At 34.2% G+C, this 13,972-nt stretch overlaps 2 pseudogenes across 2 annotated transcripts; both read right to left on the bottom strand.

The window, feature by feature from the left end:
* Positions 1–6,101: 6,101 nt before the first annotated feature.
* LOC149224064 (peroxidase 40-like) lies at positions 6,102–8,300 on the bottom strand (annotated as a pseudogene). Its single transcript, XR_016249692.1, has 4 exons — positions 7,533–8,300; positions 6,893–7,084; positions 6,610–6,775; positions 6,102–6,245 (listed from the first exon to the last, which is right to left on the bottom strand). The product of XR_016249692.1 is annotated as a peroxidase 40-like (transcript).
* Positions 8,301–8,844: 544 nt separating this feature from the next.
* On the bottom strand, positions 8,845–9,656 carry LOC149224063 (bidirectional sugar transporter SWEET1b pseudogene; annotated as a pseudogene). The gene is made up of 3 exons (XR_016249691.1): positions 9,561–9,656; positions 9,199–9,235; positions 8,845–9,064 (listed from the first exon to the last, which is right to left on the bottom strand). The product of XR_016249691.1 is annotated as a bidirectional sugar transporter SWEET1b pseudogene (transcript).
* Positions 9,657–13,972: the final 4,316 nt, after the last annotated feature.

The raw sequence follows: 13,972 nt of genomic DNA, 5'->3' as shown, positions 1-13,972 counted from the left end.
AAATCAACTGCAATTACTAAATTTATAATTGGGAGCTACTAAAGTGGTCCATCACTTTGATCCGATCTCTGCCTTGATTTGTGGGACATCTAACCAATAGCTATTAGAAGCTTGATGGAAGCTTAGCTATATATTCATCTGTTTGGTCCCCAAGCTCATATCTCAATCCCCTTCAATTCTACACCATCTAGCTGAGATAGCAGAGCTTGGAAGTGCCTTCAGATCAGCTGTCTTCTTTCCCTTTTGCTTGTGCAGCTGGAGCGTGGTGTTTCAGAAGGAAATTGCATCAACAGTTTCACCAATGGCTGGAGGTAATTCGTATCCCTGGGCATTAAGTTTCAGTGATTCTTTTCAGTTCTTTCCGCATGCAGAATCGCTGTTTAAGTTTATTAGTTTTCTAACATTTGGTATCAGAGCCCTTTTACCTCTGCCTTGCTGTGTGTTGGCCAAATTTATTGGGTCTTTAAGTGCGCTGAACTCCACATTCTTTAAGTGCGCACTTTACATTTTTTTTATGCATTTTAAGTTTTAAATTTGGGTCATCGAGCGATTAAACTTGAAAGCCGATCCTCGTCCTCTCCGAACGACACAGAAATTTCTCTTGAATTTATTCCCACAGTTTGCAGTAGAGTCGTTTTGCTGGTGATTGCGGTCTTTTTCCGCTGTAAATTTTGGGTTTATATTGACCGTTTCAGCCACAATAATTAAGAATTTTAAGGTTGGATTGCATACCTTTCATTTTTATCTTGAGAATCACGACTCTTCATTTCTAGGCTAACAGATTTGTGACTGTTATTCCCTTTCTTTTGTGTACATAAAGTTATGTTTTTGATTTCAGTATAATGCTATTCTTTGTATTGTGTCTTTGCTGCTTTTGATACATATTAAGGGATCCAACCCAGTCAATTTTATGTATTTTGTGATATGTTTCTGTTAAGTAAAAATGAATCCAAGGCAGAACATCAGTCTATCACGCCGACATATAGATCAGCTGGCTGGTTATGGGATTCTAAGTTCTAGCAGTTACATTGAATTCCCAGTAACAGTGATATAGATAGATATGTTGCATTGAAATCATTTAAATCATTTAATTGCGATGGGCATGCTAGGTTACGTGCTAAGATGATTTAATTGATTTAAAGGATATATTTCACAATTTTTTAAAATGACTGCTTGAGATGTATGCCCTTTGTCAATAGAGCTACGTGCAGATGCGCGAATGTTTTGACTATTACCGTGTTCTTGTTGCTTTGTTTCACCAAAGAAATTTGGCATGATTATTTTCCCGTGGTTTTATAAGATAACCATGGATTGTTTCCTTTGAAAATTCACATTTTTTACTTTGCATAAATGATTTCGATATCGTAAATTTTATTTCGATTCTATAATGCAAAGTCCATCTAAATCCTTTATTTCAATGGCATTTTAGAATATGGGCATTTTTTATTTTAATTTTGTTGCATAACCTGCATGTTATGGCCATGGTCTATTTTCTGGTTTCTTCCGGGCGATTATGTGAATGATTCTGAGTCATTTTTCCCCTTGGAAATTACGGGAGTTAATCGCCGAATCCTTGTATTGCCGATGCCCATCTTCTTTTATCATCTGCTGTTAAATACACTTGTAAATTTTATGGGAGGGTTGAAGTTCAATCACCTTAGTCTTTTTAACAGCATTTAGTATTCATCACATTGGACTGAGCTCGTGGGCCGAATATATGTTAATCTCGTGGACTGTTGCCAGTCTTTTTTCAGTCAATTTAAGCTGCCACCAATGGATACTTTTCCCTTCTTTGGTCAATTTGAATTTCCTTCGAGTCTCTGTCTCGAACAGCGCATTAAGAATGTCTCTAGACAGGTAGTCAACATCCTTAAACAACGTATGGGCGGACATAGGTAGTTATCTTTAAAGTAAGTTGGAAGTTGCGGCCTATGTCGTGTGTTGGTTTTCGAAGGGATATTTCATAAACCGATGATATTTGATATATATATATATATATATATATATATATATATATATAGATTGAAACTTCATTGGAGAAGGATAAGGTGAATTTCCAGGCGTGATCTCTGTTATTCTGGAAAGGGAATCCTTGATTGAGTGATTGCATTATATTCGCCTCGATTCCAAAATGCCCATCAAGAAACTCAGAAACTATATAAATTCCCACTGGTTTGTATGAATTGGTTTTCGGTGTTAGTTATAAACCGTTTCCACAATGTAAATCAAGGAAGTGTCGAACTAATTTTCGGCTGTGCATGTTGCACATGTTGGAGTAGTAGCTGCCTCATTTGTGTTTGCTTCTTCTTCGTTTTGTATCATGCAATGTTGGTTTTCTCTTGTATTTTCTCATGTTTGTAGCTTATATGTGTAGATGTATACACATATAATGTGTTAGTTTTATATGCACTCAGCAGCAACGTTGCTCATGGCGATTTCACTGCTGATTGACTTTAAGCGCTTTCTCATTATTTTGTCCAAGACGTGCATCTTCCAATCACTGTTGCACATGTTTGCTAGTGTCTGATGCATCAGTTGATGTTTGACAATGAAGCGTTATATGCTTGATTATATGCAGCCCATATGAATGAATTGAATGATCAGTTGGATTAGATTCTTGAAACTGAAATGGGACATTATCCATTTTAGAATCGGAAAGTTAAACCACATTATATTCATTTTCAAGCAAATTCATTAATTGATCATTGAAAATAATTTATTCATTTATATTATTTTCATTTAAATAATATCACAAAAAATCAGTAAATATGTTTCTTTTTTTTGGATTGAAGGAACAATATTTTGTGTGTTGGGATACATGTGAATAAAGGTTGCTGTTGATATAAATCATGGTTCAGAGATCTTGTGAGCAAAATAGCTTGTTTGCTGGTCTATTTTGTTGTTTTATAAACTTAAGGACGGAGCCTGAAGTCAAGCCAGCTAGCCTTCGAACTGCATTTGCTATGCAAGTGCAAAGTAGATCAACGCTGCTTCAGTCAATCTCCGGGTTTAGTTTATAAATTGAACAATCAATTTGTAGTCATTTTCGGTAATGCTGACTGCTTTTGATTTTGCTGGAGAATTATTACAGTTTTATGGAGTTTATTAAAATGTCATTTTGACTTACTCCTTTCAGTAAACATTATTTTTCTCTCTGGTTAAGTTTTGTTTATGCAACAAAATAATGTCTAGTGATCCTTATGATTTTAATTAATTAGAGAATAGCCACAGCATCTTTAATTAAATAAAATTATATATTTTGTTTGATAAGATCACATAAAGATTATTTAGACATTAAATTGTAATTAATTACACTGAATATAATAAATTTTATCCCACAGGAATCTTTATTATATTTATGTAATTAATTAGGATAAAATTTCATAACCTACCCACAGGAGTTATGAATTAATAAGTTTTATCATAAAGTTTTATTGAATCTGTTTGAATTAAAAATTTAGCCCACAGGGAATTTTTATGTCATTTGATTCAAATCCTTTTAAGCATGATTTACAATCAAATTGTAATTAATTACACTGAATATAATAAATTTTATCCCACAGGAAATTTTATTATATTTATGTAATTAATTAGGATAAAATTTCATAACCTACCCACAGGAGTTATGAATTAATAAGTTTTATCATAAAGTTTTATTGAATCTGTTTGAATTGAAAATTTAGCCCACAGGCAATTTTCATGTCATTTGATTCAATTCTTTTTAGCATGTTTTACATTGGTAAAACATGAAAGTTTATTAAGCCTCAACATAAGCATGTGATTCTTTATTTGATGCAGTAGTACAACCTACAAATTTCTCTGAAATTCGTTCTGACATTCCCGAACTTAAGGAAGTAATCTCGTTTGTTTGTTATGAATCTAATATGGTTAATGTTAATATTAACACATGGTGGATTGATTCTGGATCGACAATTCACATTTCGAATTCCTTGCAGGGTTTGCAAAACCTAAGGAAGCCAGTGGGAAGTGAGCAAAGCATCTTATCAGGAAACAAGATGGGCTCGCATGTAGAAGCTATAGGAACATGTTATTTAACTTTAAGTAGTGGTTTTGTTTTGGAGTTAGAAAAGACCTTTTATGTTCCAAGTTTTTCTAGAAACTTGATTTCAATTTCAAGGCTTGTACCTTTTGGATATTCCTTAAACTTTTCAGAAAAATCTTTCAGTCTATTCTATAAATCCGATTATGTTGGGAATGGTATTTTGTCTAATGGTCTTTACTGCATTAATTTACAAAACAATGTCACATATGATTCAATGCATGTTCACACTGGCACTAAAAGATGTGTTATTAATGAAGTTTCCTCTAAATTATGGCACCGGAGACTAGGTCATATCTCCATAGATAGAATTAAAAGATTGGTAAATGAAGGAATACTTAATACTCTAGATTTTACTGATCTTGAGACTTGTGTGGACTGCATAAAGGGAAAGCAGACCAACAAGTCAAAGAAAGGTGCCAATAGGAGTTCAGACATATTAGAAATCATACATACTTACAGATTTTATTGTCCATCTCACAACACTAGGATTGTGGAATCAAGAAATGCAAAGTTTCTTGAAAATGACTTGATCAGTGGGAGCGATCAAACCAGAAACATAGTTTCTGAGAAAGATCATTCAGAATCTCAACCTTCCACTTCAAGTGAAAGATTGGTTATTGTTCATAGCACCCCTCAAGTACAAACTGGTGTTGAATAACCAATTGTTGAAGTTCCACAAGCTGCTGACAATATTCCAGTAGATCAAGGAGTTCAAGAGTTGCCAAGAACTTTTGAACAACAAGTTGAACCACATACTTCTCAGGAAGATGATGGTACAACATTAAGAAGATCTACTAGACCTAAGAGATCAACAATTCCTAATGTATGCTCAAGTCTGCACAAGACCTGACATTGCATTTGTTGGGACGATATCAGAGTGATCCAGGTTTAGACCACTGGAGAGCTGCAAAGAAAGTAATGAGGTACCTTCAAGGGACCAAAGACTACATGCTTATGTATATCCTGTTTGAGGCTAATTTACATGGTGTATGGCTTAAGAATTTCATTTATGGGCTTAGAATTATGGATTCTATATCTAAGCCATTGAGAATATATTGTGATAATTCAGCTGCTGGTTTTATGGCTAAAAAAGTGGGAGTCGAAATAAACACATCGACATTAAGTATTTAGCTATAAGGGAATGTGTTAAAGAAGAAAAAAAAAGTGGTCATTGAGCACGTCAGCACTGAGTTAATGATCGTTGATCCTTTGACTAAGGGCATGCCACCGTTTAATTTCAAGGATCATGTATTGAATATGGGACTTGGTTCCATTATGCAGTTTTTCATTGTATGGACAATGTTAATGAAATTCTTAATTATTGTGATGTTTTTTCTCATATTTATGTGCACCTTAAGTTGATTTGAGAAAATTCATTTAAGAAGGACCAAGAATAAACATAAGGTTTATTCATTAAGAAATTGTTGCCACATAAATTATAATAAGAATAAATACATAGTAATACATGGAAGATAATACTCGTCATTAGAGGACTTATCGCCATGATTCATGTATCTATTACTTAATAAAGATTGTCAATGGTTTTTGAGACATTAAGTTTGGAAGTATGGACCAACTGGGAGAATGTTAAGCTCCATTAATTTTGCACAAAAGCTACCTTGATTTATGGAATTGCAGCTTTTCTTAACTTATGGAAACCAACTGCAGTAGTTTCCTTAAGTTAAGAAAATCAACTGCAATTACTAAATTTATAATTGGGAGCTACTAAAGTGGTCCATCACTTTGATCCGATCTCTACCTTGATTTGTGGGACATCTAACCAATAGCTATTAGAAGCTTGATGGAAGCTTAGCTATATATTCATCTGTTTGGTCCCCAAGCTCATATCTCAATCCCCTTCAGTTCTACACCATCTAGCTGAGATAGCAGAGCTTGGAAGTGCCTTCAGATCAACTGTCTTCTTTCCCTTTTGCTTGTGCAGCTGGAGCGTGGTGTTTCAGAAGGAAATTGCATCAACAGTTTCACCAATGGCTGGAGGTAATTCGTATCCCTGGGCATTAAGTTTCAGTGATTCTTTTCAGTTCTTTCCACATGCAGAATCGCTGTTTAAGTTTATTAGTTTTCTAACACTCTGTTTCAAGAGTGGGATATCGACCTGGTTTGAGTCCCATGAACCTAGAGTTGAATGTTGCACAACGTGCCTTTCCTATTGTATGGGCACCTGCAAAACATATCAATCACTTAGTATCTAAAACTCTCCATGACAAGTCCTGAAAAAATTATCAGTTTTTTTGGTTCCTAGTGACATAATCCTGAATAATAATAACCCTTTTACAAAACTTAACATTACACTGAAACTTTGTAAATCACAGAATTTTGGATTAGAAATTGATCATTTTACAGTTTCATATCCATCACACACACCCTACGCACATATATATCCCTTGATTCTTTCAACTTTTCATGTCTTTAAGCATGGTTATTCAGCGTTTACCCTTCAGAAATTTTCATCCTTTGTATAGTTAAAATAGATCATGTGTTCAGATGAATCTTATAAAGATAAATGGATATATAGATGGGACAACCTGAGAGAGTAACCAGATCATTTTCTGTGAGGCCTACATCCTTAAACTTGGAGATGAGTGTTGAAATATTCGATGTTGGGGCCGGAAGGCTGTTAGCTACTGCTGCTTTGCTTGCTGTTAAGCTATCTCTCCTGCCCAGCGGCACCTCCCAATATGGTCCTCGTGTCTGATCATAACAAAAAGAAAATTCTCCTCTTTAACTCTATAATCTTCATAAATCTCTGAACAGATAAATGCCCATTTATGAAATTTGAACTTCAGCAATAAAGCAGTAAAATTTTACCAAGACCACAGAATCCCGTGCTGCCATTGCAAGAATATCAGCACATGAAACTTTTCCAGGGCATGCAGATTCAAGCTCTTCTTTGATGTAATCTATGACTTCGAAACCACGGGAAGAGTTGAGGTTGGGACCTGCTGTCTTCTCTCCCTCAAATGTAGCAGTGTCATCCAGCAGCACTGAACCATCACATCCCTACACATAATTTTCATTTCTCTATAAAATATTCATTACAATTTAATCAAATATTTCTGAAACATTAATTCTCTTTATAGTGATAATCTCTACTGGTCCGAATGTGCCATCCATCACCGAACCTAGGGAACACTTAGCCGTGATTGATATGTCATTTACAAATAATCTGCAAATGCTTATAATTTTTGTGCTAATTTCATTGTAACCATTTTACACAGAGTCATCTATTCTGGTCAGGATCCGGAAACACCAAAAACACTCTTGCGGGGATCCCACTGGTCACGGGGACTAATTTAGGTGAACTGATTTAACTGGAGTTTTTTTTTTATTATTAAAGAGATTATATTCCCACATAAATACCATGAACAAAATTATAAATTTTTATAAACAATTCTACAATTTTCAGTACAATAATACTAAAATTCCACAGATAGATGGAGTTACTTACATTAACAAAGCAGTCATGAAAATGCAGACGAAGAAGAGAGCCAGCCATGCGTGCCTCCTGAGCTACGGCCCTTTGAACTCCAGCGAAAACAATGGCTTCAGCCTGTGGACAAGTCCACAGATAGTAATGAGGTCTTAATGATCCAGGAGGGCGTGCTCCGGAGGTTACCCTGCATGCAGACATCAACGCTAAAAGAAAGCAAAATCTGAGAAGAGCAGCCATGATAGAGCCCCTTTCAATGAGTAGAGAACACAGCGAAATACTAGATCTGTCTGATATTCTCCAGTTGGGTATACAGCAATGAATATTTTTGAGTTGTCTTTATATCTGATTTATAGTAAGAAATCTATAAACTTGGTCGTATAGATCGGTTTGGCTCTGGGGTTCAATGGGGTAAGAGCTGGTAAATATAAGGACGCTTTCTTCACACCGATTCCCTCAGCATGCACAAAACTAAGTTGTTCAAGCTCTTAATTTGACATTCGACTTTGTCCAATTATAGATTCATTCATGTGTTCCGGAATATTTGAGTTGTCCTTCACAGTCCAGGGGGAGATTATAATAAAGGACCCATTCAATTGTCCGTGTTCTAGATAACCCATCAAAGTTGATTTTTTCCTTTTTAATAAATATCAGATAAAGGTGAGATTGTAACTGAAATTTTGTTTATAGTTTTACAACTGTTACTCTAATTTTATAGTTTTACCATTGTTATTCTAAATTATAGATAATATTAATTATAAATTAAATTAAAATTAATATTAACCATTATACACTAAGTTAATGATTGGTTCAATATTTTTTCATCTTATTTATTAAATCTCACTTTATTTTCCCATAAACAAGAACACCAAAATGTAAATACGCTGAACCAATCGATAACCTTGTTACACTAAATTCTAACCAGACATAATTTACAAAAACAACAAAACAAACAAACACATTATTACCCACGTTATAAGTTGCACAGTCATATAGTTCATTCATATAAATCATATAGTCCATTGCAAAGATTTTTTTGAAGTGGTCTCACAACAAAACCGTGTTGACTATCCACTTCAAAGGAGGATATTTATCATGGATTTGAAAGTCAATTTGTTGATTTTATTGGATGTTTATTGAATACCGAAGCTCTCTTACTTTCTACTTTTATAATTTTTAAAATATAAATTTTGAAGTAGCGAAACTTATGTGAAAGTATTTCAGAAATTACATTTATAATACATTTTTGCAATTTCCAAAGACTTAAATTTTAGGAAACAAAGAATGTGTGCTAAAAAAAATTATACCTTCCTCTTTGGCAGAGCAAAAGTTAGAAAGGACGTGAGATAAAATTTTCCAGAACAAAACCTACACTGTTGATTGTGAGGATCATGGTACTGTGGGGTTTGACGAAGGGGCTCCCATAGAGCAGCCCAACACAACAATTGAATAGGGTGAACACATAAGGAAGGCCAGAGCACTCTTTCGTGGACTTGAACTTGTATATTCTCCAGAATGTTGATCTGCAATTCAGAATTTCAGTATCAGGCCTGTCAGATCAATCAAAATTGCATAGAATTTCACTCAGAAATAAAGTAAACATTAAAAAAGGAAGCAACCTGCCACAAGAAAAAACAAAGAAAAGAAACAATAGCATTGGTAGCAAAGGGTGCCCTATAATTACATAGGGGATAAGTAGAGTGCTAGAGATGTTGCATTTCCTATTATAAACATCACCAACAATTTAAGCATTATTTTGCTCATTCCAGCACAATATAGAAAAAATTAGCTCTCAGATACTCAATTTCAATGCAAGGTGCACCTTTTCTTTCTCAACATAATACCAATTTATCTAGCAAAACTGAAATTTGCAAAGACAGAATCATTTGTATAAGAAAACTACAAATTGAACAACATGATGGACTGGGTTTTCTATAGGAACTGATTATAAACCCACCATCCTTCACAAAAAAAAAAAAAAAAAAAAAAAAATCTATTGATTATATAAAGTGTAGTTAGGTGCATTTGCAGAATGTGAGCAAGCACCTGAAATGGTGAAAGACATAGAAGACCAGATTCCCAACTTATTCCTCAGGAAACCCCATTCTTGTGGCTAAAATTAACCTTCACAGCAGACATCCTAACACCCTGCAGATCAACCAAGAGAAGAAAAAGGAATCTATTGTAAAACCCTAATCGGAGAACAAATCGAATTCTTGCAATTGTCAGTCATCACTTGCCAGGTTTTATGCTCCACATTAGATCAGAAATTTTCCTATAGGGTCTTCGGATTCAGCAGGGAAGGCGTCTGCGTGATGGGTTCACGCAACCTAGGAGGAACCCTATGCATCAAAGTAAATTTAACTCAGATTAGACATGGGAAATTGAGCTAAAATCTAAATTAATCATCTCAGGGCATGATAAAGGCTATACCTGTTGGGAAACTATGTGAATGAGGGAAGCCATCACTACTGTATGCGAAGGGTGTCGAGAAGGTAATCTCCACAGCATGAGATAAATAGGGAGGGTTGCATCATCCGTTATACCCTGTGTAAGGAGACATTGAGACCCTGTACATAAAAGAAGTAATGAATAGTACCCTGCAGCATGAGAGAAATGTTGTTCTAGTAATCAGAATGTCTGTAGCAAGAATTTACCGATGTTTGAAGCCGCCAGCATGTGAGAGTTGGCGAGGTTATCGAATTGGCAGAGCTCGGCACCACAGTATGCATATATCTAACCAGAAAGCATAGAAATTCATGTGTTCCTCTGTGATACATGATAATCTAGTGGAGGAACAACCAAAGGAAGACACAGTCCAAATTATTTACACAATCAGTATGATCTTAGTTAAAAATCAGATAAAAAAATTATGCCAAACCCTCACAAAAACCTCGCTCTACAACCTGAAAGGGCAGAATATGAGCAAGCACTTGAAATGGTGAAAGACATAGAAGACCGAATTCCCAACTTATTCCTCAGGTAACCCCGTTCTTGTGGCTAAAATTAGCCTTCACAGTAGATGGCCTCACACACTACAGATCAACCAAGAGAAGAAAAAAGGAATCTATTGTAAAACCCTAATCAAAGAACAAATCGAATTCTTGCAATTGTCATTCATCACTTGCTAGGGTTTACGCTCCACATTAGATCAGAAATTTTCCTTTAGGGTCTTCGGATTCAACAGGGAAGTCGTCTGAGTGATGGATTCAGGAAACTTGGGAGGAACCCTACTCATCACAGTAAATTTAACTCAGATTAGACATGGGAAATTGAGCTAAAAATCTAAATTAATCATCTCAAGGCATGATAAAGGCTATACTTGTTGGGCAACTGTGTGAATGAGGGAAGCCATCACTAGTGTCTGCGAAGGGTGTCGAGAAGGTAATCTCCACAACATGAGATAAATAGAGAGGTTTGCATTATCCATTATACCCTGTGTAAGGAGACATTGAAACCCTGTACATAAAAGAAGTAATGAATAGTACCCCACAGCATGAGAGAAATATTGTTTCTAGTAATCAGAATGTCTGTAGCAAGAATTTACCTATGTTTGAAGCTGCCAGCAGGCGAGAGTTGGCAAGGTTGTTGAATTGGTAAAGCTCGGCACCGCGGAATCCAGACGCAAATGAGCTGCTAGTGAAGCGAAGGGGGTAGGGTTTCGTTACCCTAACAAATTCTCGGTAGCCCATGACCATGCGATGTTCAGTTCGGTGATCCAATGGTTAAAGTGAACACTTGACCATGCAAGTGACACCTGGCGATTAAGGACCCTGATTCAAGAAGATTCTGTGTAAGCTGGGTGTAGGGTTACCGTCAATAGTAGGTTAAGGCACCGGGAGGATGGTTAAATTAAATAATAACAATACCAAAATAACATACATTACCCTACATTAAATTAAGTCCAAACACTATGAATTATGTCCAAACACTATATATGGGTGGACCTTACAAATTACAAAACTCAGTAAGATAAATAAATTGGTTTCGGTATCCAAAAACGTGACTAGGGTCCACTTGTGTGGTAAAATTCTTGACTTATTTAATTTCATGTCTTAAAGAAAATTTGATTATGAGTAAACCGCTGCGATAATCGTGAATGAGTTCATGGATATAAAATTTATATTTTTTTTTATGGAGTGTAATTAGTAAGATTTTTTACATGTGTATATTTTTTTTGTTTTTATTTAACTTTTTGGTTTTTACTTTTTCTACCTCTTTACTATTGCCCCATATATATGGACAACTATATGCAAATTTTTATGTTAAATGGTGCATAATTAAGTATTTTTTATTTTTTTAATTCAATATCAAATAAACAATATTATATTTAAAATATATATATTGTAACAATTTTATATTAAAATATATTAAAACAATTTTATATTAAATATTAATGAAATTTAAAATATATTCAAATGCAATTCTCATTAATTGATTTTTTTTGGCTTCAGGTCTTTTTTTCTTCATATCAAATATTAAAGATAATTATATTTATCATATTTTTGTATTTTTTCTTTCATATTAAATATTAAAGATAATTAAATTTATTATATTTTTGTTTAAAAATTAAAAATTAAACATTATTATTTTTATTTTTATATGCATCAAGTAAATAATTCTTTAATAAAAATAATAAATTGAATCTCTTTATTGTTATATTCTTAATATTTTACTGGTTTGTAAATTTGTTTATTAAAAAAATTATAATGGGATGTATATTTTTATTTTTATTTTAATATTTATGTTATATATATTGAATTTTATAATAAAAATTTTGAAAATATGAATTTATGTAACTTTGGAAATTTTATGTGAATGGAATTTTATTTAAGGATTAATTATAAGTTTAGTGTTTTAATCTTCAATGTGTGATATGGTGGATCTTCTTCCATTCTTATTCTTGTTCGCTGATGCCTTTTCACTTCTTTCTTTCCTATTCCTTTTATGTCCGGTCAATTCGAGAGCGTTGTATAGAGATATGATAGATGCAGCTACAAAAATGTTAGATTCCTTTTTTGAGCTGAAAATCCTGCCATTTCTCCACTTCCATATGGCCCAAATGGTCAATAATGGGATGGCCCGCCATTCTTTTTTCATGGAGCGCCAACTTTTGAATGTTTCTGTAATGGATGGGAAGTAGCATAGCGAGAAACCATAGTGGCCAGCAAGATTCTGCCAAATAGGCTGCACCTGTGGACAAGTGAAAAAAATATGCATATTGTTTTCAGAGTTAGGTGTTTTGAGTTGTTTTCTGAAGGTAGATGGTAGTCGTGCACGAAGAGATTGTTGGGTGTGGCACTTCCTCGCAGAGTACTGCCAAAAATGTAGCCATTGTAAATGGATCCACCATTTTGGAGAGACCCTGAGGGAAAAAAAAATAATGCATGCGAACCAAATGTCAGGGGAGCTGAGGAGAAACAAAAATTGCACGACAGATGTGAACAATTTGCCCGCAGAATGTGCACGCCAGCTGTCAAGCTTAGAAACAAAAGGACGACGAAAGGCTCACTCAAAGGAAGTCCTATCGGCCTAATAAAAAATGAGTACATGAGAGCGTGTAAAAATGAAATCAAACCTTTGCACATCGACCTTGGCAAAACGAACTTGGGTGCATTAGCTGCAAAATAACTCTGAAAAACATGAAATCGAAATGGGTACATGGGGCATGTAAAAGATGAAATACTACACATGTTCTCTAAGATAGCATTAAACAAGTTAATAATTTAACTAGCATTGGAACACTAAGTCAATACTACCTAATTTAACTAGCATTTATTTTCAAATAATCAAGTATCAAAACCAACGAGTTATGATTATATCTATGTGAATCATAAAAGTAAGTCAACACTACCCAATTTAGCTAGCACTATAAATATTATTCAAAGACACAATGATAAGCATTAAAATTTTGTTGAATACATCTAGTTACTTGTCATGTCTTCACTTCTAAGCTTTGGTACAATTATAGAGTATCACATTGTGATGTAAATGTAGTCTAAATTAAAATTTTTAAATTACACCATTTATTGCTATATCTACTAAACATAATACAATGCCCACAAGGTACCACTACTCATACTAACATGACAAATAATTGAGCTACCACTATAACAAATAGATTTTCACTACCATGGACATAGATAAATTAGGGATTACTTTTTCACATGTATAAAAAAATATATAGATATAGTTTCCCGTTGTTACTTCTATCGCACTACTCATGACAACACTTACTTTAAGACAATCTCCCCTTAACAATAAGGACATGATTGTTGAAGCAACCTAATTTAATAATATAAAAGAGAAACACATTTATTATATTGGGACAAATATACTAACCTTGGATCTATCAAGGAAGGAATGGGGTCATATTACTATAAGTGAAAACCTCTTTTACAATGTGGACTTTTGAGTAAAATTTTGCATCATATTTATCATCTCAGCAATTATAGATC

The sequence above is a fragment of the Pinus tabuliformis genome, chromosome Q (assembly GCF_031772625.1).
Source record: "Pinus tabuliformis cultivar Carrire ecotype Pingquan chromosome Q, CPIR1, whole genome shotgun sequence".
Classification (NCBI taxonomy): Eukaryota; Viridiplantae; Streptophyta; class Pinopsida; order Pinales; family Pinaceae; genus Pinus; species Pinus tabuliformis.
Note: the sequence above shows the minus strand (reverse complement) of the source record. Positions and strands in the feature narration are given on the sequence as shown.